We start from the raw sequence: 27,428 nt of genomic DNA, 5'->3' as shown, positions 1-27,428 counted from the left end.
AAGTATCCAGAATAGAAAACAGAGTCAAAAAGATGAAAAATACAAAATAAAATTGAGTCATGGAAGAAAGAATGAAAGGGACTAAAAATAAACCTCTAATAGGTGGGCTTTTTTAAGGTAGAGAAGAGAGAGTAGAGGCAATATTTGAAGATATAATAGCTAAGAATTTTCCAGAACTGATAAAAAGATACCAATCCATAGATTCAAGAATTCCAATGAATTTCAAACAAGATATATAAAACACAGCTAAACAAATTATATTGAAACTGTAGAACAGAAAAGAAAAAGAAGTTTTTTTAAAAAAACACCCTAATGAAAGGCAGAGAAATGGCAATTAGACTGTGAGCTGACTGCTCAACAGCAATAATGTGGACAAGAAGATAATGGATTGATAACCAAAGTGGCAAATGCATGCTTAAATCTAAACAAATGCAGACTATAAGCACAATAATAAAAAGGGCTTGTGTGGTAAAGAAAAACAGCAATGATATCATATAAGTTAAGGGGACAGAAAGCAGTGAAATGTTCTAACATCATTATGTTGTCTAAAGGAAAGTAAAGATACTGGCTAATTTTAGACTTAGGTGACTTAAATATACATATTTATGTTATGGGTTGAATTGTGTCCACCAAAAAGATATGTTCAAGTCCTAACTTCTGATACCCATGAATGTGACCTTATTTGGAAATACGGTCTTTGCAGATGTTGAGATGAGGTCGTACTGAGTTGCAGTGGGCTCTAATCCAGTGACTGGTACCTTTAAAAGAAGAGAGAAATTTGGTGATGGAGGCAGAGATTGGAGTGATACATCTACTCATTTTATCAAATGAGTTGATAAAATGTATCAACTCATTCTATTATGGGTATAGCAAAACCTTGATTCCAAAACTTGTCGAGGGCAGAAGGACGAAAGAAATTACGGCCCAGTATTTCTCAGGGACACAGATGCAAATATCCTAAGGAAAATATTGGTGAACAATAAAACAATGCATAAAAAAGAAAATATATTACAAACAAGTTGGTTTTACCCCAGGAATGAAAACTTAGTCTAACATTAGAAAATCAGAAAATACAGTTTACCACATTAAAAATTAATGGAAAGAATTATACAATTACCTCAACAGATGCAGAAAAAGTATTTGATAAATCTCATAACAACAACTTTTAGCAAACTAGAAATTCTTAACCTAGTAGAGAATATCTATAAAAATTTGACCCCAGCAATACCATTACCCGATATATACCCAAAGGAATATAAATCATTCTATTACAAAGATAATGCACACACATGTTCATTCTGGCACTATTTACGCTAGCAAAGACATGGAATCAACCCAAATGCCCAACAATGACAGACTGGATAAAGAAAATGTGGCACACATACACCATGGAATACTATGCAGCCATAAAAAGGAACAAGATCATGTCCTTTGCAAGGACATGGATGGAGCTGGAAGCCATTATCCTCAGCAAACTAACACAGTAACAGAAAACCAAACACCACGTGTTGTCGCTTATAAGTGGGAGCTGAACAATGAGAACACATGGACACAGGGAGGGGAACAACACACACTGGGACCTGTGGGGGATGAGGTAAAGGGAGAGAGAGCATTAGGAAAAATAGTTAATGTATGCTAGGCTTAATACCTAGGTGACGGGTTGATGGGTGCAGCAAACCACCATGGCACATGTTTACCTATGTAACAAATCTACACATCCTGCACATGTACCCTGGAACTTAAAAATAAAAATAAAGAATATCTATAAAAACCTATAGCAAACTTTACACTTAATGATAAAACACTGAAAGTGGCCAAGCATAATGGCTCATGCCTGTAATCCCAGCACTTTGGGAGGCTGAGGTGGGCGGATCACTTGAGGTCAGGAGTTTGAGACCAGCCTGGCCAACATGGTGAAACCCTGTCTCTACTAAAAATACAAAAATTAGCCAGGCGTGGTGGCATGTGCCTATCAGTCCCAGCTATTCAGAAGGCTGAGACACGAGAATCATTTGAACCCAGGAGACAGCAGTTGCAGTGAACCAAGATTACGCCACTGCATTCCAGCCTAGGCAACAGAGCAATACTGCCTAAAAAAAAAAAAAAAAAAAAAAAAAAAAAAAAAAAAAAAAAACACCAAAAGCATTCACTGTAAGGTTCGGAACAAGACAAGAGCGCCTGTACTTCTACTCTTATTCAACATTGGTTGGGTATCCTAACCAGTGCAGTAATGCAAGAAAAACAAATAAAGAATCAAAAGGAAGAAACAAACAGTCCTGTTTACAGATGATGTAACTGTCTATGTAAAAGACTGAATAACCTGTAAGAGAGTTAATAAAAGAGTTAATAATAATTAATAAGAGAGTTTAGCAAAGTTGAACAATACAAAATCAAGGTATAAAAATCTATTGCATTTCCATTCACTATCAACAAAAAGGAAATATTTAATGAATACATACCATATATAATAGCACCAAAACATATAAAGTCCCTAATAATAAACCTATTAGAAGATGAGTAATACCTTTCTGATAAAACTATAAAACTTCATTTTAAAAAAAGAAGGCTAAATATCATAATGACCGATTAGAAAATGTTAATTCTCAGGCTGGGCACAGTGGTTTACACCTGTAATCCCAGCACTTTGGGAAGCCAAGATGGGCAGATCACAAGGTCAGGAGTTCAAGACCAGCCTGACCAACATGGTGAAACCCCATCTCTACTAAAAATACAAAAATTACCCCGACGTGGTGGTGTGCACCTGTAATCCCAGCTACTAGGGAGGCTGAGGCAGAAGAATCGCTTGAACCCAGGAGGCAGAGGTTGCAGGGAGCTGAGATCACACCACTGCATTCCAGCCTGGGTAACAGAGTGAGACTCTGTCTCAGGGGGAAAAAAAAAAAAAAAAAAAAAGTTAATTCTCATCACACCAATCCACGGTTTGAATGTAATGCTAATCAAATTCCCAAAAGACACTGTTTTTTAGATCTTCACAACATGATTCTAAAAAAATATGGAAGAGCAAAGGGCTAAGAATAGCCAAGAAAGCAATAAAGAAGAACAAGTTGGAGGTGAAGGGGCTTATCTTACCAGATATCAAAAATTATTACAAGGCTTTAAGATACTGGTATTGGTGCAGGGATAGACAGTTCTCACACATATGGAAACCTGATATGATGGAGCTGGTACAACAGATCACTGAAGAGGACAGACACCAATAAATACTCCTAGGATAACTGGTTAACGGTATCAAAAAAATAGTAAAAGCTGCACAAGGTGGTGTGCACCTGTAGTCACAGCTACTCAAGAGACTGAGGCAGGAAGATCACTTGAGTCCAGGAGTTCAAAGGCAGCCTGGGCAATGTAACAAGACCTCGCCTCAAATAATAATCACAGTAATAATAATAAATTGGACCTCTTTCCTCATACCAATTCCAGGTAGATTATAGATTTAACTGTGAAAGGCAAAATTATAAAATTGTTAGAAGATAATGTGTATTCAAAGTAAGGATTTGTTTAACAAGACACAAAAAGCAGAAGCCATAAAGGAAAATAATAAATTTGAGTAACTTAAAATTAAGAAATTCAATCAACAAAAGGCAAAATAAAATGAGTCAAAAATTAAGTCTTCACTGAAAGATCTGTGTAAGTCATATAATTATTAAAGAATTCACATCTAAAATACATAAAGAACTTCTAAAAATAAATAAGTAAAATTCACAGAATCCAATAGAAAAAAAATAGGAAAAAAAACAGGCAGAAAAATTGAGTAAGTATTTCAGAGAAGGAAGCCAAATAGCTAATGAACATACAAAAATATAATCATATAAATACAAATTAAAATCTCAGTGAAATAATTCACAACAACATATTGTCAAAAATTTTAAAGTCAGATAGCAAGGATTCTCAAGGATGTAGAACAAGAGAACACTTATTTCCATGGAAAGACGATAAATAAATACAAGCATTTTGGGAATCATCCTTAGCAGGGTTGAAAAGTACCTTCCTGAAGCCCAGCAATTCCATCTTTAGAGAAGGCTTCCTTGCTCTGAACCAGAGTTGACTGGGCCAGGGGGTGACAGGCTCCAGGGCTATCACTGCTCAGGCCCTGCCCAGTCACCCCAAGGGACAGAGGAAATCAGTATCTCCACACCCCTGTAACCCATTTGCAGCGCAGCAATGTGCAAAGCACATCACTTGAGAAATGCTGCCCTAGAAAAACACTCTCACATGTTCAACACAGGAAATAAGAGACTGCCAGTCACAGTGGTGCAAGCCTGTCATCCCAGCACTTTAGGAGATCAAGATAGGAGGATCGCTTCAGCTCAGCAGTTTGAGATCAGTCTAGGCAATGTGGCAAAACCTATCTCTATGAAAAATACAAAAATTAGCTGGGCACAGTGGTGTGTGCCTGTAGTCCCAGCTGCCTGGAAGGCTCAGGTGGGAGGACTGCTTGAGCCCGGCAAGTTGAGGCTGCAGTGAGCCGACATCACATGGGTAACCAGACCCTGGAAAGAAGAGAGGGAGGGAGGGAGACAGAGAGAGAGAGAGAGAGGAGAGAGAGAGAGAAAGAAAGGGAGGAAGGGAGAGAGGGCAAAGGAAGGAAGGGAGGAAGAGAAAAGAGAAAGAAAGAGAGGAAGGAAAGAGGAGAAAAAGAAAGAAAGGAAAGGAAAGGAAGAGAGAGAGAGAAAGAAAGAAAGAAAGAAAGAAAGAGAGAGAGAAAGAAAGAAAGAAAGAAAGAAAGAAAGAAAGAAAGAAAGAAAGAAAGAAAGAAAAGAAAGAAAGCAAGCAAGCAAGCAAGCGAACAAACAGTAGTTCATGCGTGTAATCCCAGCACTTTGGGAGGCCAAAGCAGGAGAATCACTTGACCCAGGAGTTTGAGAGCAGCCTGGGCAACATAGCAAGATTCTGTCTCTATTTTTTTTAATTTGAAAAATAAAAATAATAATAATTTAATATTAAAAAAGAATAGTCAGGAGTCGTGGTGCTCTCCTGTAGCTACTTAGGAGGCTGAGATGGGAGGATCGGCTTGAACTCAAGAGTTTGATGCTGCAGTGAGCTATGATCATGCCATTGCACCTTAGTCTGGGCAACAGAGCAAGATCCTGACTCTAAAAAAAAACAGAGAGAAAGAGAGGGAGAAATACAGAAAGAATAGAAAACTCTAGAAACAGTCAAAATATTCATTAACAGTAGAATAGTCACGTAGCAGCATATAGCAGTAAAAGCAAATAAATTGCAATAACAACATGAATGGATCTGAGGAATATAATGTCCTGCATAAACAAGTTTAAAAAGAAATATGCAATATGAAACCATGTGTACAATATTGAAGACCAGGCAAAAGTAAGTAATAAACTTTTAAGAATACAAATACATGTGGTTAAAAAAATTAAAAAACTAACAAACTGAAAACACACACACACACAAAGCCAGAGAATGGTGTATACAAATTTTACAGGGATGGAAATTTTGTTAGGGGAAGCAGGAGCTTCCATCCCCTTATTACCTTCAATACCCATTATTGCCTTTGGGAGACCACAAGGGCAATGGCAATATTATTTTCTTATGCTAGGCTTTGTGTGAATGAGTGTTCATATATTGTTATTATCTGTATTTTATAGATTTAATGTTATTTAATGCTTAATACAAATTATTAATAAAACTCCACAAAGTATTTATGATGGCTCTACTAAAAAGCTCAGGGTTAGGCTGGATCCAGAGCTGGTTCTTCAGTGGCACAATTACATCCTCCAGGACCAAGATCCTCTCCACTCTTCTCACTTTGCAATCCTCAATTTATGAAAGTCTTTCCTTCTGCTCACAAATTGAACACAGAACTTCCAAATGTTACAAAAACCCAGGAATATACCCAGCAAAGGAGGAGAGTCTCCATCCATGCATTTATTAGTGAGACAACCCTTCTACAGAAGACGTCCCCTCAGTGCCATGGACCAGGATTTGGGGCACGCGTCCATTCCTAAATGAATCCTGGGCAGACAATACTGGATCATCGTGACTGGCTTAGACCACTGATTCTCAAAGTTTGGTCCCTGGGCCATCAGCATCAGCATTCCCTCAAAACTTGATAGAAATGCCCTACCCAAGACCTATGGAATTAGATATTCTGGGGGTGCAGATCAGCAGCCTGTGTTTTAATACATTCCCCAAGTGAATCTCATGCATGCTAGAGTTTGAGAACACTGGCTTAGGCTTAGACTAATTCAAACTTAAACTCTGAAGCTAGATATATAATCACATTCCTGAGGACACAGGATGGAAAGTGAACACCTAATCAAATGTGGGGCTGTCACGGGAAAGAAAGACGTTTGCCACAGAGTCTCCCTGATGAATCCTTCAGGACATCAGAGAAGGGTTAGAAGCCTCAAGCAAAGGGAAATGTGACTTGGCTCAGCAGGATGAGAGGAGTTCATAGGAATGGGAAGGAAGGGCATATCAAAAAGTAGAAAGAAAATGACAAAGAAAGTCGCTATAGTTCCTTTAGCCCAGAGCCACTTAACTAATTGGGATTCATTTGTTGCAGATAAAGTAAAAACTCATTTCCCCAAATGTCAATCTAATAATATAAAAGCCCCCAACACCTTCTTTTTCAATTATAAATATGCCTGAAGGGGAATTGTAATGTTAAAGTACTACAGTGTGAACAAAGCAACTAATTCCCCTGTGGTTATTTTTCATATTTAGATGAACTTAGTGAGACTCTGCATTACCCACATCAGAATTTATCTGTACACCTAAATCATCACTATTTTCCTCAAATATGTTCTAACAACAATATCTGGGGTCATATTTTTAACTACTTTGAGGGTTTTCTAATGTGAATAAGAAATGAATATCAAAAGGTGGCAAATAAATGAGTTAAAGACAAATAACAGACCAGAGGGAATATCTGCAACATGTAGAATAGGAAAGTTAACATTCATAATATATACAAAGATCCTACAAATAAGAAAGAAAAAGAAACAAAATTCAATTAAAAAATAAGAAAAGATGTAAACAGGTCATCAATTTATTCATTCACTCAACTACTCATTTTTTAAAATTCCATATCATTTGCATCCTGGCTCCACCCTTCCGAGTTGTGTGACCTGGGACAGTCTGTTTAATTTCTCTATGGCTCAGTTTTCCCACCAACCATAAGCAGGTAATAATAGTACCAACTTCATAGGGTCTTTGTAAGTATCAAAACAGTAAATATATGCAAAGCACAAGAAGCCTCAGAAATGCTAGCTATCAAGTTATTATCTTGTATATTATAAGACCAGCACTCTTCTAGGCATGGCAATTCTCAAAAGAAAAAAAATAAACAGTCAGAAAATAGCAAACAATGCCTACTATCAACACTATGCACAGGTTTGTGGGGATATAGCATTCCCATGCTTCATCAGTGTAAACTCAGAGCAAAGATTGTGGAACAAGTAAATAGCATCAACTTTAAATGCACATACAACATGATGCCAGAATGCTACCTATAGGACTTTACTTGAGGGTACTCAAAATATGTGTTTATCACCACATATTTATAACAGAAAAGAATACTGGAAATATCCTAAATGTCCATATATGGGGACTGGTAAAAGAAATATGGTACATTTAAATTATGGGAAATCTATTTTAAAAATAAGATAGATGTATATATACTGATATGAAGACATCTTCAATATATAATATTTTTTCAAGTGAGTGTAACATGATCCTTTTGTGAACATCTTAAAGAGTTTACACATATATTGCATACATATATTGCATATGCATGAACATGTCTTGGGAAAGAAAATGTCACTGTGGGAAAAAGAACTAAAGATCGGGGATGGTGGGGAGTTATTTCCATTTTTATTTTTTATACTACTGGAATTTTTCTATAGCTATTCTTTTTAATGTGGTGAGATTATGAGTTGTCTTTTTTCTTCTTTATTTTTTCAGCATTTTTTAAACCTAATACTTAAAAAAAGCACAGGTGCTTATTATCTCACAATTTTTAAGGGTCAGAAATTCAAGTGGCTTATTAGGATGGCAGGATGCTTCTAGCTCAGGATCTTTCATGAGGCTGCAGTCTCAGCTGAAGGCTTGGTTGGGGCCAGAAGACTTGATTGCAAGGTCACCCATGTGTCCATCAGTCAGAGGCCTCAGTTCTTCACCAAGTGGGCCTTTTCATAGGTCTGCTCACAATATGACAGCTGGCTTTCCCCAGAGCAAGTGATCTAAGAGAGAGAGCAAGAGAACAAGTAGGAAGCCACAGTGGCTTTTAGGAAATGGCCTCTGAAGTTATATTCCATCACTTCTGCTTTATTCTATTCAGTAGAAGTAAACAGTATCCATGAGTTTGCAGACATTTCAAAACCACAAATGACAGAAGAGGAATATTTATGAGTTAAATACAGAAAGAAAGAGAAGTAGGACTTGATGTATTGAAGATTTGTGAAAAGAACACTAGCCTTCAATCAGGAGAGCTGGGGTTTATTTCACCATATACAGCAAGTACTTAATAGATGTTTGGGGCTAGGCACAGTGGCTCATGCCTGTAATCCTAGCACTTTGGGAGGCAGAGGCAGGCAGGTCACTTGAGGTCAGGAGTTCGAGACCAGCCTGGCCAACATGGTGAAACCCTGTCTCCACTAAAAGTACAAAAATTTGTCAGGTGTGGTGGTGCACACCTGTAGTTCCAACTACTTGGGAGGCTGAGGCAGGAGAATCGCTTGAACCTGGGAGGCAGAGGTTGTAGTGAGCCGAGATCATGCCACTGCACTCCAGCCTGGGCAACAGACTGAGACTCTGCCTCAAAAATAAACAAATAAAATAAAAATAAAGAAATAAGTGTTTAGTAACTGTTCATTAAATGAATGAATGTAGAAATTACAGCTTTTCTGAGACTGTTTTCAAGTCTTTGGCTATGTGCATAGGAGCAGTTACCACATTACAAAGGCTCTCCAGAGGGTTGGGTGGGATAATGGGTATCAGAGGTCTTTGTAAATTTAACATCTGTAGCCAAATTTTGCAAGGACACAAATTTGGCCTGAGAAAGGAGGAAGAGGCTCTGGCATACTGGAGTCCTTGCCCATGCCAAGTGTCTTTTCTGCCTGGCAGGGTCACGGGACCTGGGGCAGCACTCTGATTCCAGCTCCCCGTCTGAACTCTATCTCAGCCCAGTCCTGAGTCCTTGCAATGTCTTACTTCCAGTTGTTACTAAAAATCTGATACATTTTATTTTATGACAGCACCAAACTCATTGGTCTTCCCTATCTTGATAAATAGCAACTCAATTTTTCCCATCACTCAGGCCAAAACTTGGAGTCATTCCCAATATCTCTCTCTATATCACTCCTCACATCCAATTGATCAGTTAATCCTTCTAACTATATCCAGCATCCAGCTTGTCACCACTTCTATCACTACCATGCTATCCAAGCAGTTCCCCACCCTCCCCACAACCAAACATGTTACCTGGTACACCAACATGATTTCTCTCTAAAGAGAAATCTCTTTTCAACAAGTCATTTGCCTGGATCTAACATCCAAGTCTGGATATAGTTTCTGACCCTTCCACTAGCATCATTTTGCAACATTTTCCACAGATTATATAATCTAATATCATACAATGAGTAGGTGTGATGCATGCCTGGTGGCACCACACTGCAACCATTTCATGACAACCAGTGAGCATATTTGTTTCCTGTGTCACAAGACCCAGGCCTGACTAGGGTCTACCATGGCAAGCAACATCTGGAACTACTGAGCTGTATGTGACAGGAAGGGGAGACTCCGTCAAATGCTGAAGTGTATAAAACAGAAAAAGTGAGTATACATGATCCTCTATGATATCACACCATTGAATTAACCTATCCTGGAACGGCCAGACTTCTTGTATCCGATAATAAAACTCTTATTGCTTAAACCATTTATTAGTTTTTTCTGTTGCAGCTAAAAACATCCTTCATCCTTATCAATACATCTGCTATTGGTAAGTGTTCATTAAACGAACAGCTAAAATTAGAAAGGATTATGGCAATTTTTAAAAAATCAAATACAATCGGTCAGTTAAAATACAAAAATAAAACTATTCCAGAAACACAATAGAGAAATAGGATACATGATGCTACTAAAAATCTCAGATTAGATAGTTATTAATATTAAATCTAAAGTTCCTGACTCCAGAGGAAAAGAAAAAGAATACCAACATTTTAGGAGAGAAAAATCTTTTCCTGATACTAATCCTACGCAAAATCTACCATGAGAAGATAAGGGATACAGAATAACATAATAGAGGTAGTGTTTCTGTGGCAAAGATTGTTCATGCTTGCCAAATATCCACGTATTCCATATCCCAGACCCCATGAATCCCAGTGGGATCATGTCACTAATTCTTAACAGTGGAATGTGAGCAAAAGTGATGTATCGTTTGTGATCCAGGAAGGATGCACTTCTCCACACCTTCTGTATCTCCTGTCCATACAGCTGGAAACAAAATGCTCTCAAGATGAGTTTCCAAATAAAAGCAACTTGGATCCCTGAGTTGTCGCTTGATGGAAAGCCAAGCAGGAGACCAACCCAATCTATATCAGACTGTGATATTAAAAAGAAACAAATCTTGTTGTGTTAAGCCACTAAAATTTTCAGGTTTATCTGTTCCACTGAATAGCTCAGCTTAGCCTGGCTACTACAGTATCCATCAATAACTTTACACTCTACTTAAGATTTTGGAATCAAGAATGCCATTTGAAAGAGACATATGGTTGAGGTTTAATTCTTCTAAGTTGAACACATCCTTCATTTTCATAACAACCCTCAGTTCCTCTTCCAAACACAACACAGAAATGCACACCATGATTTGGTATCTTCTTGAGTCTAGTAAGCATCCTCTCTCTCTAAGAGCTATCCTTTCTCAGGGAACTCTTGTTCATACCCATTCTGTTTCATCCTCTCAATGCAGCATTTAAGAAGCTGAAAACAAAGGAAGACAAGGATAAGTTTAAAACACCAACTTAGTGATGGTAACAAAAAGAACATCACTGAAAGGTTATATATATATTGGGACAGTCGTCTTTTTTCAGCACTAAAAATCCTATCAATTGTGTCATTTCAAATGCTCTGGAATTCAGTAATCCACTACTATAAAAAGTGTGCCAAACCAAAAATATCTGAGATCTCCAAATGAGCGCTTTCTTGACTAGAAAATCCTGGGCACCGACATCATCTCAAATGTATAAAAATAAACTGTGAAAGAGTAAAACACTCAGGGAGGAAGGCAAATACTTGTATTTTATCATTTCAGGTGCCAATCCGTAGATTTTTCTACCTCTGTCTTTCTGAGTATAATGCATGGACTGATCCGAGTTTCCCTGAGCTGCTCCAGCACTCAACCTAGGGATGTTTCACACTGAGTCATCCTTCCTATTAGGCTGCTTAGGGAGGGAATTACTGAGATTCCCACTGTAATCTGAGCACCCTTTACTGCCACTTATACCAAAGATGCTACATCCCAAAATGATAACTAATTTCCTGTGCGGACCCTGAATCTCTCCCCCTACCCTAAGTTTTCATCATTAAGTTCCTGCTTTTGACTTTATAGGATCTATTCTCTGGTCCCTATTTCAAGCTATTGTTCCTAAGATTATTCTTACTAGTCCTGCCCCCCTCCAAAATACCCTGGTCCCTAAAGTTGGTGCCTATGACCAAGTATGTTTAATAATACTGAGTATTTGTCATATATCAATAATAAATACATGACGTTTTGTCATTTAAGGTAGTGGTCACCAACCTCCAGGCCACAGACCAGTACCAGTCCGTGGCCTGTTAGGAACCGGGCTGCTCAGCAGGAGGTGAGTGGCAGGTGAGTGAGCAAAGCTTCATCTGTATTTACAGCTGCTCCCCATGGCTCCCATTACTGCCTGAGCTCCGTCTCCTGTCAGAGCAGCAGCAGCATTAGATTCTCATAGGAGCACAAGCCTTATTGTGAACTGCGCATGCGAGGGATCTAGGTTGCACACTCCTTACGAGAATCTAATACCTGATGGTCTGTCACCGTCTCCCATCACCCCTAGATGGGACCGTCTAGTTACAGGAAACAAGCTCAGGGCTCCTACTGATTCTACATTATGGTGAGTGGTATAATTACATCATTTTATATTACAATGTAATAATAATAGAAATAAAGTGCATGATAAATATAATGCACTTGAATCATCCCAAAACCATCTCCCTGCACCCCACCTCCCCAGTCCATGGAAAAATTGTCTTCCACAAAACCAGTCTCTGGTACCAAAAAAACAGTGATCTTTGGACCACTGATTTAAGGAATCAAAGAAAAAATGATTTCTAAAAGTTAATAAACTGTTTTGTTCAAGACTGAAGCCACAAAGTATAAAGTCAGTTCTTTTAAAGGATATTCTAGACATAGTGATCAGGCCATAAGCTAATTGGTTTTCCTACAGAATCTTTAAATTGTCACAACCACACTTTAAGGTAGGTACTATTAGCCCTACTCTGTAAAAGAGGAAACTGAAAACTAAAGAAGTTAGGTAACTTGTCCAGAGTTTCCAGCCTAGGAAGTGGCAGTCACTGCTGTCTGACACTATTTAATTTAAGGAATCCAATGTTCCAAGTTATAATGGGTTTCAATAAATTATTATATTGTCCAGAGGGAAGCCAATGAAAGTGCTTAATGGGTTGACAGAGCACAGGATGTTCCTTTACTATCTAGAGCCTCCCAGGATTAGGGGGTGGAAAAGCACCTGCTCGAGAGAGAGGGGTGTGTGTGTGTGTGTGTGTGTATGTGTGTGTGTGTCTATGTGAGTGTGAGTGTGTGTGTGTGAGTGTGTGTGTGTGACGGTGGAAGCGGGGAAGAAGGTCCAGCCAGGAAGGCATTACCCGTGTCAGTCCATAAATGAGCAGCTAGGACATAAAAGCAGAACCTAAAGGTAATTTTTTCCACCAGTAAATCAAGAAGGACAAATCTACACTTCAGAACTTTTGTCGTCAGCCAAAAGTTTAGGGAAGCTAATCTAAGAGCTGAGGGCATGCACAAAGGAATCCTACTTACGTGATGCCTGGACTGCTAGGACTGGGGTTGGGAGAAGAGGGTCAGAAGGGCTTTTTAAAGGAGTTTCCTCAGCTGCTGACCATCCTCAGTGCTGGACAGATCCAGCCTCCCTTCCCGTATTCCCATACTCTCCCTCCAGAATCAGAGTTAAATCAATCTGATCTTTGGAAGGTTCTTTATTGTTTTAAATCCACACTGCGGTGTCTTCAGAATAAGGGGGGAAAGTTGAGATTCCAGTTCTTTGCACAGGTAAGAAAAGGGGGGAAGATCTAAACTAAAATACTCTATTTGGTCCAAGATAAATATACTCACACACTCATTTACTTAAGCAATATGTGATGTTATAAACTAGATTGAACATCAATTCTCAAATCATACATTGAATAAGAGCACCCTCATCAGGCCACAACTAATTTATTGAGTTATAGTAACTGTGCTAAAGTACCATTTGACTTCCAAAACGAGAAAGTGATGCAATAATAAGCAAAAATTGCAGAGGCATATGCCAACTGTCTCAAAATTGTCCCCCAAAGTCATCTTACCCAATTATCATTTAATAAAGGCAATTGCTAGACAATGTTATGTGTATTCACAGGGAAAAGAACATTAAGGTCAAAATGTTTTTGTTGAAGCTCTACCACTAACGGTGGGACCTTCACAAGTTGATGAACCTCTGTTAGCCTCTATTTACTCATCTCTAAAATGGGCATAACCTTATTAAATCTGCCTTACTAGGATCAAATAAGATACATTTCAAAGTCCTATGAAGTAAAATATAAAGCACTTAATAAAACAATTATAAATTCAGGTATTATCAGTATTATTTTTACTGAATATGATATAGCATAAAGAATCACCTCATTTTGTTCACATCACAAAAATAACCCTTGACAAAAAAGACATTTGTTATTTCTTTGTTATAGGTATCCACATTCTTTAAAAAGTGAATAAAGTATTTAATTACCAAAAAAAAAAAAAAAAAGCACTGGCTGTGCAGAGGATCTTACAAAGATGTGCAGTTCAGACTCATGTCTTAAATGATCTACTTTTTAACTCCTTGGCAAGGCTCTGAATCATTTAAATTAGAGGAGAGTATCAACAAAGATTGATTTCAGTACCACGGGTAGGGCACTGTGCTAGGCTTTCAAAGAAATACACTAATTTTATATGTAGATCTTAGATCCTAGGAGACACCTCAAGAAGTCATCTACTACACAGAGTAAGTTTCCCTTACAGCTCCTGTCTCAGAGAAAGATCTCAAAGGATAAAATATGTTAATTACAGTGACCCCTAGAAAGTGTAGTTAAAGGTAGAACCATCATGTCCGTATTGTTAGAAAGTTTTAAATAAATACATGGTGTTTTGAGGAATCAAACAAAAATGACTTGTAATGCTAACAGACATATTTTAAAGAATGAAGTCAGAAAGTATAAAGTCAAAGGCTTAGGTTCCAAGAACATTCTGGAGACAATCATGTGCAGCCTGAAGCAAGCCTTCAGACTCTTGCACGTGCATTTCACCTCTCAGAAATTTGCAAAACTATTTATCTTGCCATTATGACTTTAGTGCTCTTCTGCATAGTTTTAAGTGAAACATCTAAATTTTTATTGTAAATATAATTAGTTTAAAAGGATAATTTTTGGTGTGCTGTAAGTATTGGTGTCTTAACATGTATACACTTGAATCTAAATGTAGCCATTTGAGACTCATTATCACTCATTAAAAAAACAAGCTCTTGGCCAGGCGCAGTGGCTCACACCTATAATCCCAGCACTTTGGGAGGCTGAAGCGGGCAGATCACTTGAGGCTGGGAGTTCAAGACCAGCCTGGCCAACGTGGTGAAACCCAATCTCTACTAAAAATACAAAAATTAGGCTGGGCACGGTGGCTCACGCCTGTAATCCCAGCACTTTGGGAGGCTGAGGTGGGTGGATCACAAGGTCAGGTGTTCGAGACCAGCCTGATCAACACGGTGAAACCCCGTCTTTACTAAAAATACAAAAATTAGCTGGGCTTCATGGCACATGCCTATAATCCCAGCTACTCAGGAAGCTGAGGCAGGAAAATAGCTTGAACCTGGGAGGTGAAGGTTGCAGTGAGCCAAGATCACACCACTGCACTCCAGTCTGGGCGACAGAGGGAGACTCCATCTCAAAAATAAATAAATAAATAAATAAATATTAGCTGGGAGTGGTGGCACATGCCTGTAATCCCAGCTACTCAGGAGGATGAGGCAGGATAATCACTTCAACCCAGGAAGCAGAGGTTGCAGTGAGCCAAGATCATGCCACTGCACTCCAGCCTGGGCAACAGAGCAAGACTCCCTCTCGAAGAAAAAAAACAAAAACATAGCTCTTCTTTAAAAGTTGAAAATTCTTCGTTTTTCTCCTTTAACTCTGAACCAGTTAGGGTTCAGTACAAGAAACAGAAACCGCTCAAGGCATTTTAAGCAAAAACAGATTTAATATAGAGAATTGGGTTTTTACAAAATCACCAGAGTGAGTTCTAAGTAGGTTTCCAAAAGTCCAGCATAGGCAAATCCACAGAGACAGAAAGTAGATAAGTGGTTGCCTAGGGATGGGGGCAGAGGATGGGAGATGGGGGTTATGAGTGTGATGAGGGAGATGAGGAGTGACTGCTAAAAGAGTATGTAGTTTTATTGGAACACAGGCCTGTTCGTTCATTTATGTATTGCCTGTGGCCGCATTCAAACTGCAATGGGAGAGCTGATTAATTACAACAGAGACTGTATGACCCTCAAAGCCTAAAGTGTGTACTATTTTGTCCTTTAAGAAAAAGTTTGCCAGCCGAGTGCAGTGGCTTACACCTGTAATCCCAGCACTTTGTGAGGCAGAGGCAGGCAGATCATCTGAGGTCAGGAGTTTGAGACCAGCCTGGCCAACATGGTGAAACCCCGTCTCTACTAAAAATACAAAAAAATTAGCCGGGTGTGGTGGCAGGCACCTGTAATCCTAGCTACTCGGGAGGCTGAGGCAGGAGAATCGCTTGAACCTGACAGGCGGAGGTTGCAGTAAGCTGAGATCGCGCCATTGCACTCCAGCCTGGGTGACAAAAGCGAGACTCCTCCTCAAAAAAATAGAAGAGTTCGCCAACCCCAGCTTTTATTCAAAGATGCAATGTTGAACTGTCAGGAATAAATATGTAACTTTTCACCTTCTCTTCCTTGAAATAAAGCTATAGGAGCACCCAGGCACAGAATGAGATGCTGGGGAAAGCAAGTCCTCACCAAGCTGTTTCTCACTAAGAACTGTAAAATTTCATAATGGTCCACCTTGTAGATGAGTACCCAGGGTGCTTCTTACTTTAAATATTCTAATCTATGATAGATAAACAATAGTTTTATTTTCAAATGGTAATATTTATATTATGCCAGAAATCACATCCTTTGCAAAAACTTATGATGACAAATTTTAGATGTCAACTTTAAGATGTATGTGGAATACATAGCTATTTTTGTGTTTGTTTTTTTCAAAATGCTTGAAGAGAGCTTGCAAGCAAAAATGTTGAAAGATCACTGGCTGAAAGAAGAAAGTCCAACTTTCATTTTGGCAAGAGTTTCAGGTGGATGTATAACCTCCCTCCACACCAACTAGAATTGCTCTAACGATTAGTTATGCTTTTTTTTGTAATTTATTAAGGTACCTGGTGTCTTTGTTCATTTGCTGCATCACCTTATAGAAGTTTGCAGAAGTAAAGCTCTACATACAAGCTATTTGGGTATGGACACACAAGTGAAAAGGAAACTAACATCTACTGAGCATCAACCACTTGTGAGACCCTCTACATAAATTCTCTTATTAATTCCTTGCAATTTTACTTGGAAGTACATGTTATTATTATGTTAATCTCATGTTATAGCCTAAAAAAAGATACTACATGATTTTAGGTAATGTACTCAAAACCATATAACTAGCAAACAACAGAACTAGCATAGAAACCCAAGACTGACACTAAAGCCTATGTACCTTCCATTCTCTGCTCTGCCTAATTCAACTTTCTGATACCTCAGTTCTACATAGACATGTATCTGAGTCCAAGACAAGCAAGTACTCTAGAACCTATGATGGTACTACTTAGTCCCTAACAGTCCCTGACACTTAGCTCCGCTATAATTATTTTTTAAATTTAGAAAAAAAGATGTTTTTAGACAGAGCCTCGCTGTCGCCCAGGCTGATGTGCAGTGGCATGATCACAGCTCACTGCAGCCTCAACCTCCCAGGCTTAAGCAATCCCCTCATTTCAGCCTCCCGAGTTGCTGGGTTTACAGACACATGCCATCACACCTGCCTAATTTTTGTGTTTTTAGTGGAGATGGGATTTCACCATGTTGCCCAGGCTGATCTCAAACTCCTGGGCTCAAGTGATTTGCCCACCTCAGCCTCCCAAAGGGCTGAAATTACAAGTGTGAGCCACTGCACCAAGCCTGAAAAAATTTTTTTGATAGAGACAGAGTCTTGCTATGTTTCCCAGGCTGGTCTCAAACTTCAGGGCTCAAACAGTCCTCCCATCTTGGCCTCCCAAAGTGCTAGGCTTACAGGCAGAGCCACTGCACCTGGAAAGTTCCCCTATAATCATTGTTTGGAAAAATATTCAAACCACCTAACTACCAGTAGGTCACCGGCACCAGCCACTCCAAACAAAACCCAATCTAAAGATGGGGACAGGGCCATCTGTGTTTACCCGTTGACTATCAACTCTGCCTAAAAGCATAGCATCTTCCAAAAAGCTGAAAGGGATGAACTTGCCCAACCATCTCATTGCTTCCAGATAAGGATGCTAAAGACTTAGAGATTAATGCCCTATCAAATGTCACACCATCAGTGGCTGGCTAGGCCAAAACAGAATCTCCTGTATTTTGATGATTGATTGATAAGTTGATGAATTAGTGACACACTCTGCCTTCTTTCTTTTAGAATCTAAAAGAACTACAGGTGGCTTCTTAAACACAATCTCCAGTGCTGGAGCATGGGCGATTGAAAGTTCAGAACAGATCCATGAATACCTGTTAAATGGTTCCAGTCCTGATATCTGTCCCACTTTTCTTCCCTTTGTACCTCATCATCCACTGTTTGCATTCCACCAGTGGAGAACAGTGCATGTAAAACTATACTCGAATCACCTGGGGATCATCCTTGTTAAATTTCAGTCTGTTTCAGTAGGTGTGGAGTGAAGGCCAAGATTCCCCATGTTTTTAACAAGCTCCCAAGTGATACCAATGTTGCTGACCACACTTTGTTTTTTGTTTTTTGTTTTGGAGGTTTTGTTGAGACAGGGTCTTGTTCTGTCGCCCAGGCTGGAGTGCAATGGCATGATCATGGCTCACTACAGCCTCGACCTCCCAGGCTCAATCAATCCTCCTGCCTCAGGTGTGCACCACCATGCCTGGCTAATTTATTTTTTTATTTTTTTTTTTTTGTAGAGACAGGGTTTCGCCATATTGCCCAGGCTGATCTTGAACTCCCAGCATACTTTGAGTGCGAAGGACTTATATAACGTTGTAAGAGTAGTGTTATTTCATACAAGAACTTTTCTAATTTTAAAAGGAGAAAAAAAAGATTAAATAGTGCTAAGGAATACCCAAATTAAGATAATCTCTAAAATCTATATTTCTGAGCACTGAACTCTAACCAGTAAGCAAGTAGATTCATTTGATGTGTTGGGAAATAGAATTATCACTACTCCTTAAAAAAAATTAAACACATTTAAAACTTATTACATAAACACACCTACCCTGGATTACACTATCTTTTGTACTTTAGTAAAAGTAATAATGCTGATTAGAATACCTATTTAAAACACACGCTGCATTTTTCTCCTGGCTTAGAATTCATAAAATTCTATTTCTCTTTTACTTGGCTCATTACTCTTCACACTATCTGAAAACAATTCTACCACCAAGTGGACAATACAAAAATTAGCTTATATGATGTTCAACTTTCTCCATTTCTATTCTCCAGCTTCACAGGTTAGCGAAGGGTTCTTGATTTGGCCTAGTTAATAGACCCCAGCAAGACTCACTATTTGAAGACTGAGAGCCTCAAAAGATAAGCCAGATTAAAAAACCATTTTCCAGTACCATTTAAACCATGGTATCTAACACTGCTGATAAAGATGTGTAACAGTAGATAAATATTTCCTCCATGGACACTAATGACTAGAACACAACACTAAAGCAGTTTTCTGACATATGAACTCATGGCATGTGTTAATTCACAGCCACAGACCTCGTAAAATGAAAGCAACATGATATTCACCGCTTTTATCTTGGGTTTTTTTAATTCTATACCTAATTCAAAAACAGAAACAAGCAACATTACAGAGAAGAATAACACAGTGAGAACACCAGTGCCCTCCCACTATGGAGAGTGTGTTTGCCCACCCCTTAACTCTAGCCCAGTCATGTAATTTACTTTGGCCAATAGGATGTTAGCAGATGTGACATCAGCACACACTTGGAAAGAGCTTGCTGATTGAGCTTATTTGGTCTTGCATCTCTGTTATCACCATGAGAACATGCCCTGCATAGTCTTCTGGAGGATGACAGGCACATGGAACAAAACTATGCTGCCCCAGTAGCCCCAGCCAACAGCCAACTGACCCCCAAATATATAAGCAAACTCAGGCAAGATCAGATGAGCTGCTTAACTGACCCTCCACTGAACTCAAGCACTTGAGCAATAAACTTTATTTTTTATGCACTAAGGCTTTCTGGTTGTTTGTTATACAGTATCATTGTGGCAACAGATAGCTGACACAAGGTTAGATATAACGTTTCATTGGTGAAATGAGTGATATTCTTGATGTGTAGTTAGCTTAACAAATTGTGCAGACACTTCTGCCCTTTGATGAATGGGATATAAGAATCAGCCAAGACTAGCAGCTTAACATCTTTAGAGTTGACTCTAGAAATAGAAGTGCATTCAATGCTATGATTCCCCCTACCTACATCAAAACAAAGAATTTGATTGCCTTACCCAACTGGAAGCCTAGCTGATCCTGCTGCTTTCACAATATTTTTGCATTGGCATTAGATTGAATCTTTCATGCAAGCATCTTGCTCAGAAACCTAAAAGGAGAGAGAATGAGGACTTCACTGTGTTTATATGTACTGGCTATATAATTGTTTTTGTGCTTGCGGAACAATAGATATTTGTATCTGAGGCAAAAATTTGATTCAAAGCTAGGTTTTATCAAAAAATAGCTCTGGGTAGCAAGGTTGTAGCAAAGGAGATACAGCTTCCATCCACCCCTAATGATCACAGGTACCAACACTTACTGAGAGAATCTGTCTGTTGACAATAGCCAAATTGGCTTAGGTCAGTTTGCAAAACAGAATAATTTCACATCTGACACAACAGGAATTATATCTTCTTAATGGTAGGAACTTGCAAATGCTAAATTTGTTGAAATAGATTTTATTGAATCCATATGAATCACTTTAATTTTAAAGATAAGGAAGTGAAACCTAAGAAGGTTAAGGGAAATTCTCAAACTCACATCAGAAATGTAGTAGCAGATTTAGGTCTCAAATCCAGTTTCCCAAATACACAAATAATTATTTGGTCAGGTACAGTGGCTCACACCTATAATACCAGCACTTTGGGAGGCTGAAGCATGAGGACTGCTGAAGATCTGGAGTTCGAGACTAGCCTGGACAACATAGCAAGACCCAATCTCTACTAAAAACTTAAAAATTAGCCAAGTGTGGTGATACACACCTATAGTCCCAGGTATTCAGGAAGCTGAGGTGGGAGGATCATTTGAGCCCAGGAGTTCAAGGCTGCAGTGAACTATGATTGCACAATTGCACTCCAGTCTAAGCAATAAAATAAGACCATGTCTCTAAAGAATAATAATTCTTATTATTCTTATTTGACTTCCTATCAGTTACTTTTTCATTCAATTTTGTTGGTATTTTCTAAGAACCAGCATCTAGTTTTGTTGATTTTTTTTTTTTTTTTTTTTTTTGAGATGGAGTCTTGCTCTGTTGCCAGGCTGGAGTGCAGTGCCACGATCTCGGCTCACTGCAACCTCTGTCTCCCGGGTCCAAACTATTCCCACCTCAGCCTCTCGAGTAGCTGGGACTACAGGCGTGCACCACCATGCCCAGCTAATTTTTTTTTTTTTTTTTTTTTTTTTTTGTATTTTAGTAGAGATGGGGTTTTACCGTGTTGTTCAGGATGGTCTCAATCTCCTGACCTTGTGATCCATCCGCCTCAGCCTCCCAAAGTGCTGGGATTACAGGTGCGAGCCACCGTGCCTGAGCTTTGTTGATTTTCTTTACGGTTTTTCTATTCTCTATTTCATTATCGCCACTCTAGTTTTTTTCTTTCTGTTTATGTTGGGTTTCATTTGTTCTTCTTTTTCTTTTTTCTTTTTTTTTTTTTTTTTTTTTTTGGAAATGGAGTCTCACACTGTCACCCAGGCTGGAGTGCAGTGGAGATCTTGGCTTTCTGCAACTTCTGCCTCCCTCCTGGGTTCAAGCAATTCTCCTGCCTCAGCCTCCCAAGCAGCTGGGATTACAGGAGTGCACCACCACACCTGGCTAATTTTTGTACATTTAGTAGAGAAGGGGTTTCACCATGTTGGCCAGGCTGGTCTCAAACTCCTGACCTCAAGTGATCCACCCACCTCAGCCTCCCAAAGTGCTGGGATTACAAGCGTGAGCCATCGCACCCGGCCTTGTTCTTCTTTTTCTACTTTAAGATGGAAGATGAGATTGTAGATTTGATATCTTAAAAAAAAAAAAAAACAAAAACAGCTTTACTGAGCTATAACTTAATATCATACAATTCACCTATTTAGAGTATACAACAGATTTAATTCACAGATATGTGCAACCATCACCAATTTTAGAACAGTTTCATCACTTCAAAAAAGGTGACATGTCTTTTAGTTATAACCCTCCCTTGGGGCTGCTATCTCTCCTGCAGCCCAAAGCAATCACTATTCTGCATTCTGTCTTCATATATTTCCCTATTCTGGACTTTCTTATAAATAAAATCATGTAATATGTAGACTTTTGTGACTGGATTCTTTCACTTAGCATATTTTCAAGGTTTACGCAAGTTGTAGCATTTATCTGTACTTTATTTCTTTTTATGGTTTAATAATGTTCCATTATAGTATGTAGTACATTTTATTTATCCATTTGTCAGCTGATAGACATTTGAGTTGTTTCTATCTTTCAGCTATTATGAATAATGCTGCTATAAAAATTCACATACAAGAACATACAATCTTAAAATTTATATGGAACCACCAAGGACCCTGAATAGCTAAACCACTCCTGAGCAAAAAGAACAAAGCTGGAGGCATCATACTACCTGACTTCAAGATATGGTACAAAACTATAATAATCAAAATGGCATGGTACTGACATAAAAACAGACACACAGACCAATGGAACAGAATAGAGAGCCCAGAAATAAATCCAAATATTTACAGCCAACTGATTTTCAACAAAAGCAACAGAAACATACTTTGGGGAAAGAACAGTCTCTTTAACAAATAGTGCTGAGAAAACTAGATATCCAGATGCAGAGAAATGAAACTAGACCCCTATCTCTCACTATATACAAAAAGCAACTCAAAATGGATTAAAGACTTTAATGTAAGATCAAAACTAAGAAACTACCAGAAGATAACGGAAAATGTTTCAGGACCTTCATCTGGGCAAAGATTTTATGGATAAGACCTCAAAAGTACAGACAACAAAAGTAAAAATAGATAAATGAAATTCTGTCAAACTAAAAAGCTTCTGCACAGCAAAGGAAACCATCAACAGAATGAATAGTCCATCTACAGAATAGGAGAAATTATCTGCAAACTATTCATCCAACAAAGAATTAATATGCAGAATACACAAGGAATTCAAACAACTCAACAAAAAAATAATAGTAATCTGATTTTTTAAAGGATCTGAACATTTCTCAAAAAAGACATACAAATGGGCCGGGCGCGGTGGCTCAAGCCTGTAATCCCAGCACTTTGGGAGGCCGAGACGGGTGGATCAAGAGGTCAGGAGATCGAGACCATCCTGGCTGACACGGTGAAACCCCGTCTCTACTAAAAAATACAAAAAACTAGCCGGGCGAGGTGGCGGGCGCCTGTAGTCCCAGCTACTCGGGAGGCTGAGGCAGGAGAATGGCGTGAACCCGGGAGGCGGAGCTTGCAGTGAGCTGAGATCCAGCCACTGCACTCCAGCCTGGGCGGCAGAGCGAGACTCCGTCTCAAAAAAAAAAAAAAGAAAAGAAAAAAAAAAAAGACATACAAATGGTCAAGAAGCATATGAAAAAATGCTCAACATCACTTATCAGGGAAATGCAAATCAAAACCGCAATGAGATATCATCTCACCCTAGTTAGAATGGCAATTATCAAAAAGACAAAAAATAGCAAATGCCAGAAAGGATGTGGAGAAAGGGAGTTCTTATACACTGTTGGTGGGAACATAAATTAGTATAGCCACGATTATGTTAGTAAGTGAAATAAACCAGGCAAAAAAGATAAGTCACACATATTGTCACTCATATGGAATCTTAATTTTTTTTGTTTGTTTGTTTTTCCTCATTTCCAATGGGGTTGGATGGAATCTTTAAAAAGTTCATATAGAAATAAGGAGTACAATAGTGATTACTCAGGCTAAAAATGTGGGAAGAGAGGGGAATAAGGAGAGATTGGTTAATGGATACGAAAGTACGGCAACATAGGAGGAATAGGTTTTAGTGTCCTATAGCACTGTAGGGTGACTATAGTTCACAATACTTTGTTGCTTATTTTCAAATAGCTAGAAGAGAGGATTTTGAATGTTTCCAAAACAAAGAAATAATAAATGTTTGAGGTGATGGACACGCTAATTACCCTGATTTGATCATTGCACATATATTGTATACATGTATTGAAATCTCGCACTACCCCATAAATATGTACAATTATTATGTGTCAACTAAAAATAATGTAAAATTTTATGTACAAGTTTTTATGTGGATATGTGTTTTCATTTCTCTTGGGTGGAGCTCCTGGGTCACCTGGTAACTCTATGTTTAATCATCTGAGGAACTGCCAGCAGTTGTACCATTTTACATTCCCAACAGCAGTATATAAAGGTTCTGATTTCTCCACAACCTCAAAGATACTTGTTATTATCTGGCTTTTTGATTCAAGCCATCCTACCGGGTTTAAAGTGATATCTCAAAAAGATTTTGGTTTGAATTTCTCTGATAACTAATAATGCTGAGCATCTTTTCATGTGTTTATTGGACATTTGTAGATCTTCTTTGGAGAGATGCCTATTTAGGTCCGATTTCTTAATTGAGTTACTTGTCTTTTATTACTGAGTTGTAAGAGTTCTTTATATATTCTAGGTACATGTCCCTTATCAGATATACGACTTGCAAATATTTCCCCCATTCTGTGGGTTGCCTTTCACTTCCTAGTTGGTGTCCTTTGAGGAACAAAAGTTTTTAATTTTGATTAAGTCCAATTTATCTATCTTTCCTTTTGTTACTTATGCTTTTGGTATCGTGTCTAAGAATGCTTTGCCAAATCCAAGGTCATGAAGATTTACCTACCAGCTGTGTTTTCTTCTAAGAGTCTTATAGTTGTAACTATTACATTTAGGTCTTTCATCTATTTTAAGTTAGTTTTTTACACAGTGTAAACTTCATTCTTTTGTTTGTAACTATCCGGGTGTCCCAGCAATATTTGTTGGAGGGACTCTTCTTTCCCCAATGGATAATCATGGCACTCTTGTCAAAACTCAGTGGACCATAAATGTAGGACCGATGTCTGTACTCTCGGTTCTACTCCATTGATCTACATGTCTATTCTTATGCCAGTACTATGCTGTCTTGATAACCATTGCTTTGTAGTAGGTTTTGAAATTGGGAAGTGTGAGCTATTGTACTTTGTTCTTCCTTTTCATGATTGTTTTGGCTATTAATATCTCTCGACATATTTTAGAATCAGCTTGACAGTTTCTATAAAGAAGTCAACTGGGATTCTAATAGGAATTGTATCATATCTGTAGATTAATTGGGGGCGTACTGTCATCTTAACAACGTTCAGTCTTCCAATCCATATACATAGGATTTCTTCTATTTAGATCTTCTTTAATTCCTTTCAAATATATTTTCTAGTTTTCAGACTATAAGGTTTGTACTTCTTTTGTTAAATTTATTCCTATTCTTTTAATTATTTTTGATAACATCATAAATGGAATTGTTTTTTAATTTTATTTTTGGATTGCTCATTGCAAGTGTCTAAAATTATAATCTTTGTATATTGACCTTTGTATGTTGATCTTGTATCCTGCAATCTTGCTGAAATAGTTTGCTAGTTCTAACAGATTTTTAGTGGATTCTTTAGGATTTTCTACTAAATCTAAAGAGTTATTGATTGTTTAATTGATAGAATTTGAATTTCAAATTTATATTTCTATAAATTCCCTCTAAGTACTATTTTAGCTGCATTCTATATTTTGGCATGTTGTGTTTTCATTTTTATTCGTTTCCAAGTGTGACTGAATTTCTCTTGTGATTTCTTCTTTGACTTCTCAGTTATTTAGGAGTATGTTTTTTAATTTTCACATATGTTGAATTTCCCGAAATTCCTTCTGCTACTGATTTCAAATGTCATTGAATTGTGGTTGGATAACACATTTTGTAATAATTTCAATCCCTTTAAATTTACTGAGGCTTCTTTTGTGGCCTAATATATGGTCTACCTCATAGGATATTCTATGGGTACATGAAAGTATTGTGCATTCTGCTGTTGGAATGTCCTATGGTTATTTATTAGGCATCATTGCTTTATAGTCTTCTATTTCTTTTGTTTATTTTTTGCCTGGTTGTTCTCTCTCCTTCTGAAAGTGGAGTCCCAACTACTGTTTTTTAATTTTTAATTTTTTTTATTCAACTCTGAGTTTTCACTTCTCATAATGGGGGACTCTGTTGTTAGGTGCATATATGTTTATAAATTTGTCTTCCTGACAGATTGACCTTTTAAGCACAACAAAATGTCTTGTTTGTCTCTAGTGACTTTTTTTGTCTTAAAATCTATTTGTCTCATATTGGTATAGCTACTCCATCTCTTTGGTTACTATTTGCATGGCACATCTTTTTCCGTCCTTTACTTTCAATTTACTTGTGTCTTGGAATCTAAAGTGAGTCTTTTGTAGATGGCATACAGTTGGATCATTTTTTTATTCATTCTGCCAGTCTCTGCTTTTAAACAGAGAGCATAAACCATTTATATTTAATTTAATTACTGATAAGGTGGGATATATGTCAGCCATTTTGCTGTTTTCTACCTGTCTTTTTTGTTCCTCAAGTCCCCTAATATTGCCTTCTTTTGTGTTAAATATTTTCTCATGTACCATTTTAATTCCTTGTCAATTCTTTTATTATATATTTTTGAGTTATTTTCTTACTGGCTGCCCTGGGAGTTGCCATTAACATCTTAGTTTATAATGATCTAGTTCTGATTAATACCAACTTAATTTCAATGGTATACATATATATATAATTTTTTTTGAGATGGACTCTAACTCTGTCACCCAGGCTGGAGTGCAGTGGTGCAGTCTCGGCTCACTACAACCTCTGCCTCCTGGGCTCAAGTGATTCTCCTGCCTCAGCCTCCCAAGTAGCTGGGACTACAGGTGCCTACCACCACACTCGGCTACTTTTTGTATTTTTAGTAGAGGTGGGTTTCACCATGTTGGCCAGGCAGGTCTCAGACTCCTGACCTCAAATGACCCACCCACCTTGGCCTACCAAAGTGCTGGAATTACAGGCATAAGCCACCGCACCTGGCCCAGTGGTTTAACTTTTAAATGCTCTAAATAGTTCAACTCCTCTATGCTATTACTATTATGTGCTCATCAATACAGATTTATAGTTATTGCCCCATGTAATTGTCTTCTAAGTCAGATATAAGAAAAAAAGATCAATAATAAACAACAAATACATTTATATGCCTTTAATATTTACCTACATGATTACTTTACTGGTGTTATTTCTTCATATAGATTTGAGTTACTGTGTAGGGTTCTTTCAATTCAACCTAAAGGACTCTTTTTTAGTTCCAGCTGCTATAACAAAAATACTATAGCCTAGGTGGCTTAAACAACAAACGTGTATTTCTTACAGTTCTGGGAGCTGGGAAGTCCAAGATTAAAGTACCAGCAGATCCAGTGTCTGGAAAGGGGCTCTTCCTGGTTTGTAGACCACCGTCTACTCATTGTATCCTAATACAGTAGAGGGGGAAGAAGTAAATTCCCTTATGTCTCTTCTTATAAGAGCATTTTGGTCAGGCGCGGTGGCTCACGCCTGTAATCCCAGCACTTTGGG

General features: G+C 38.2%; 1 long non-coding RNA gene across 1 annotated transcript in view; it reads right to left on the bottom strand.

The window, feature by feature from the left end:
- Nucleotides 1-7,012: 7,012 nt before the first annotated feature.
- Nucleotides 7,013-27,428, bottom strand: part of LOC114678303 (uncharacterized) — a 37,923-nt gene continuing 17,507 nt past the window's right edge. The window contains exons 2-4 of the long non-coding RNA XR_003729640.2: nt 21,710-21,812; nt 20,053-20,144; nt 7,013-8,222 (exon numbers count right to left, since the gene is read on the bottom strand). This is a non-coding gene — a long non-coding RNA (uncharacterized LOC114678303). The remainder of the gene's footprint in view (nt 8,223-20,052; nt 20,145-21,709; nt 21,813-27,428) is intronic.

Source organism: Macaca mulatta, chromosome 5 (genome assembly GCF_049350105.2).
Source record: "Macaca mulatta isolate MMU2019108-1 chromosome 5, T2T-MMU8v2.0, whole genome shotgun sequence".
Lineage (NCBI taxonomy): Eukaryota > Metazoa > Chordata > Mammalia > Primates > Cercopithecidae > Macaca > Macaca mulatta.
This window is presented reverse-complemented; position numbering and strand designations above follow the sequence as displayed.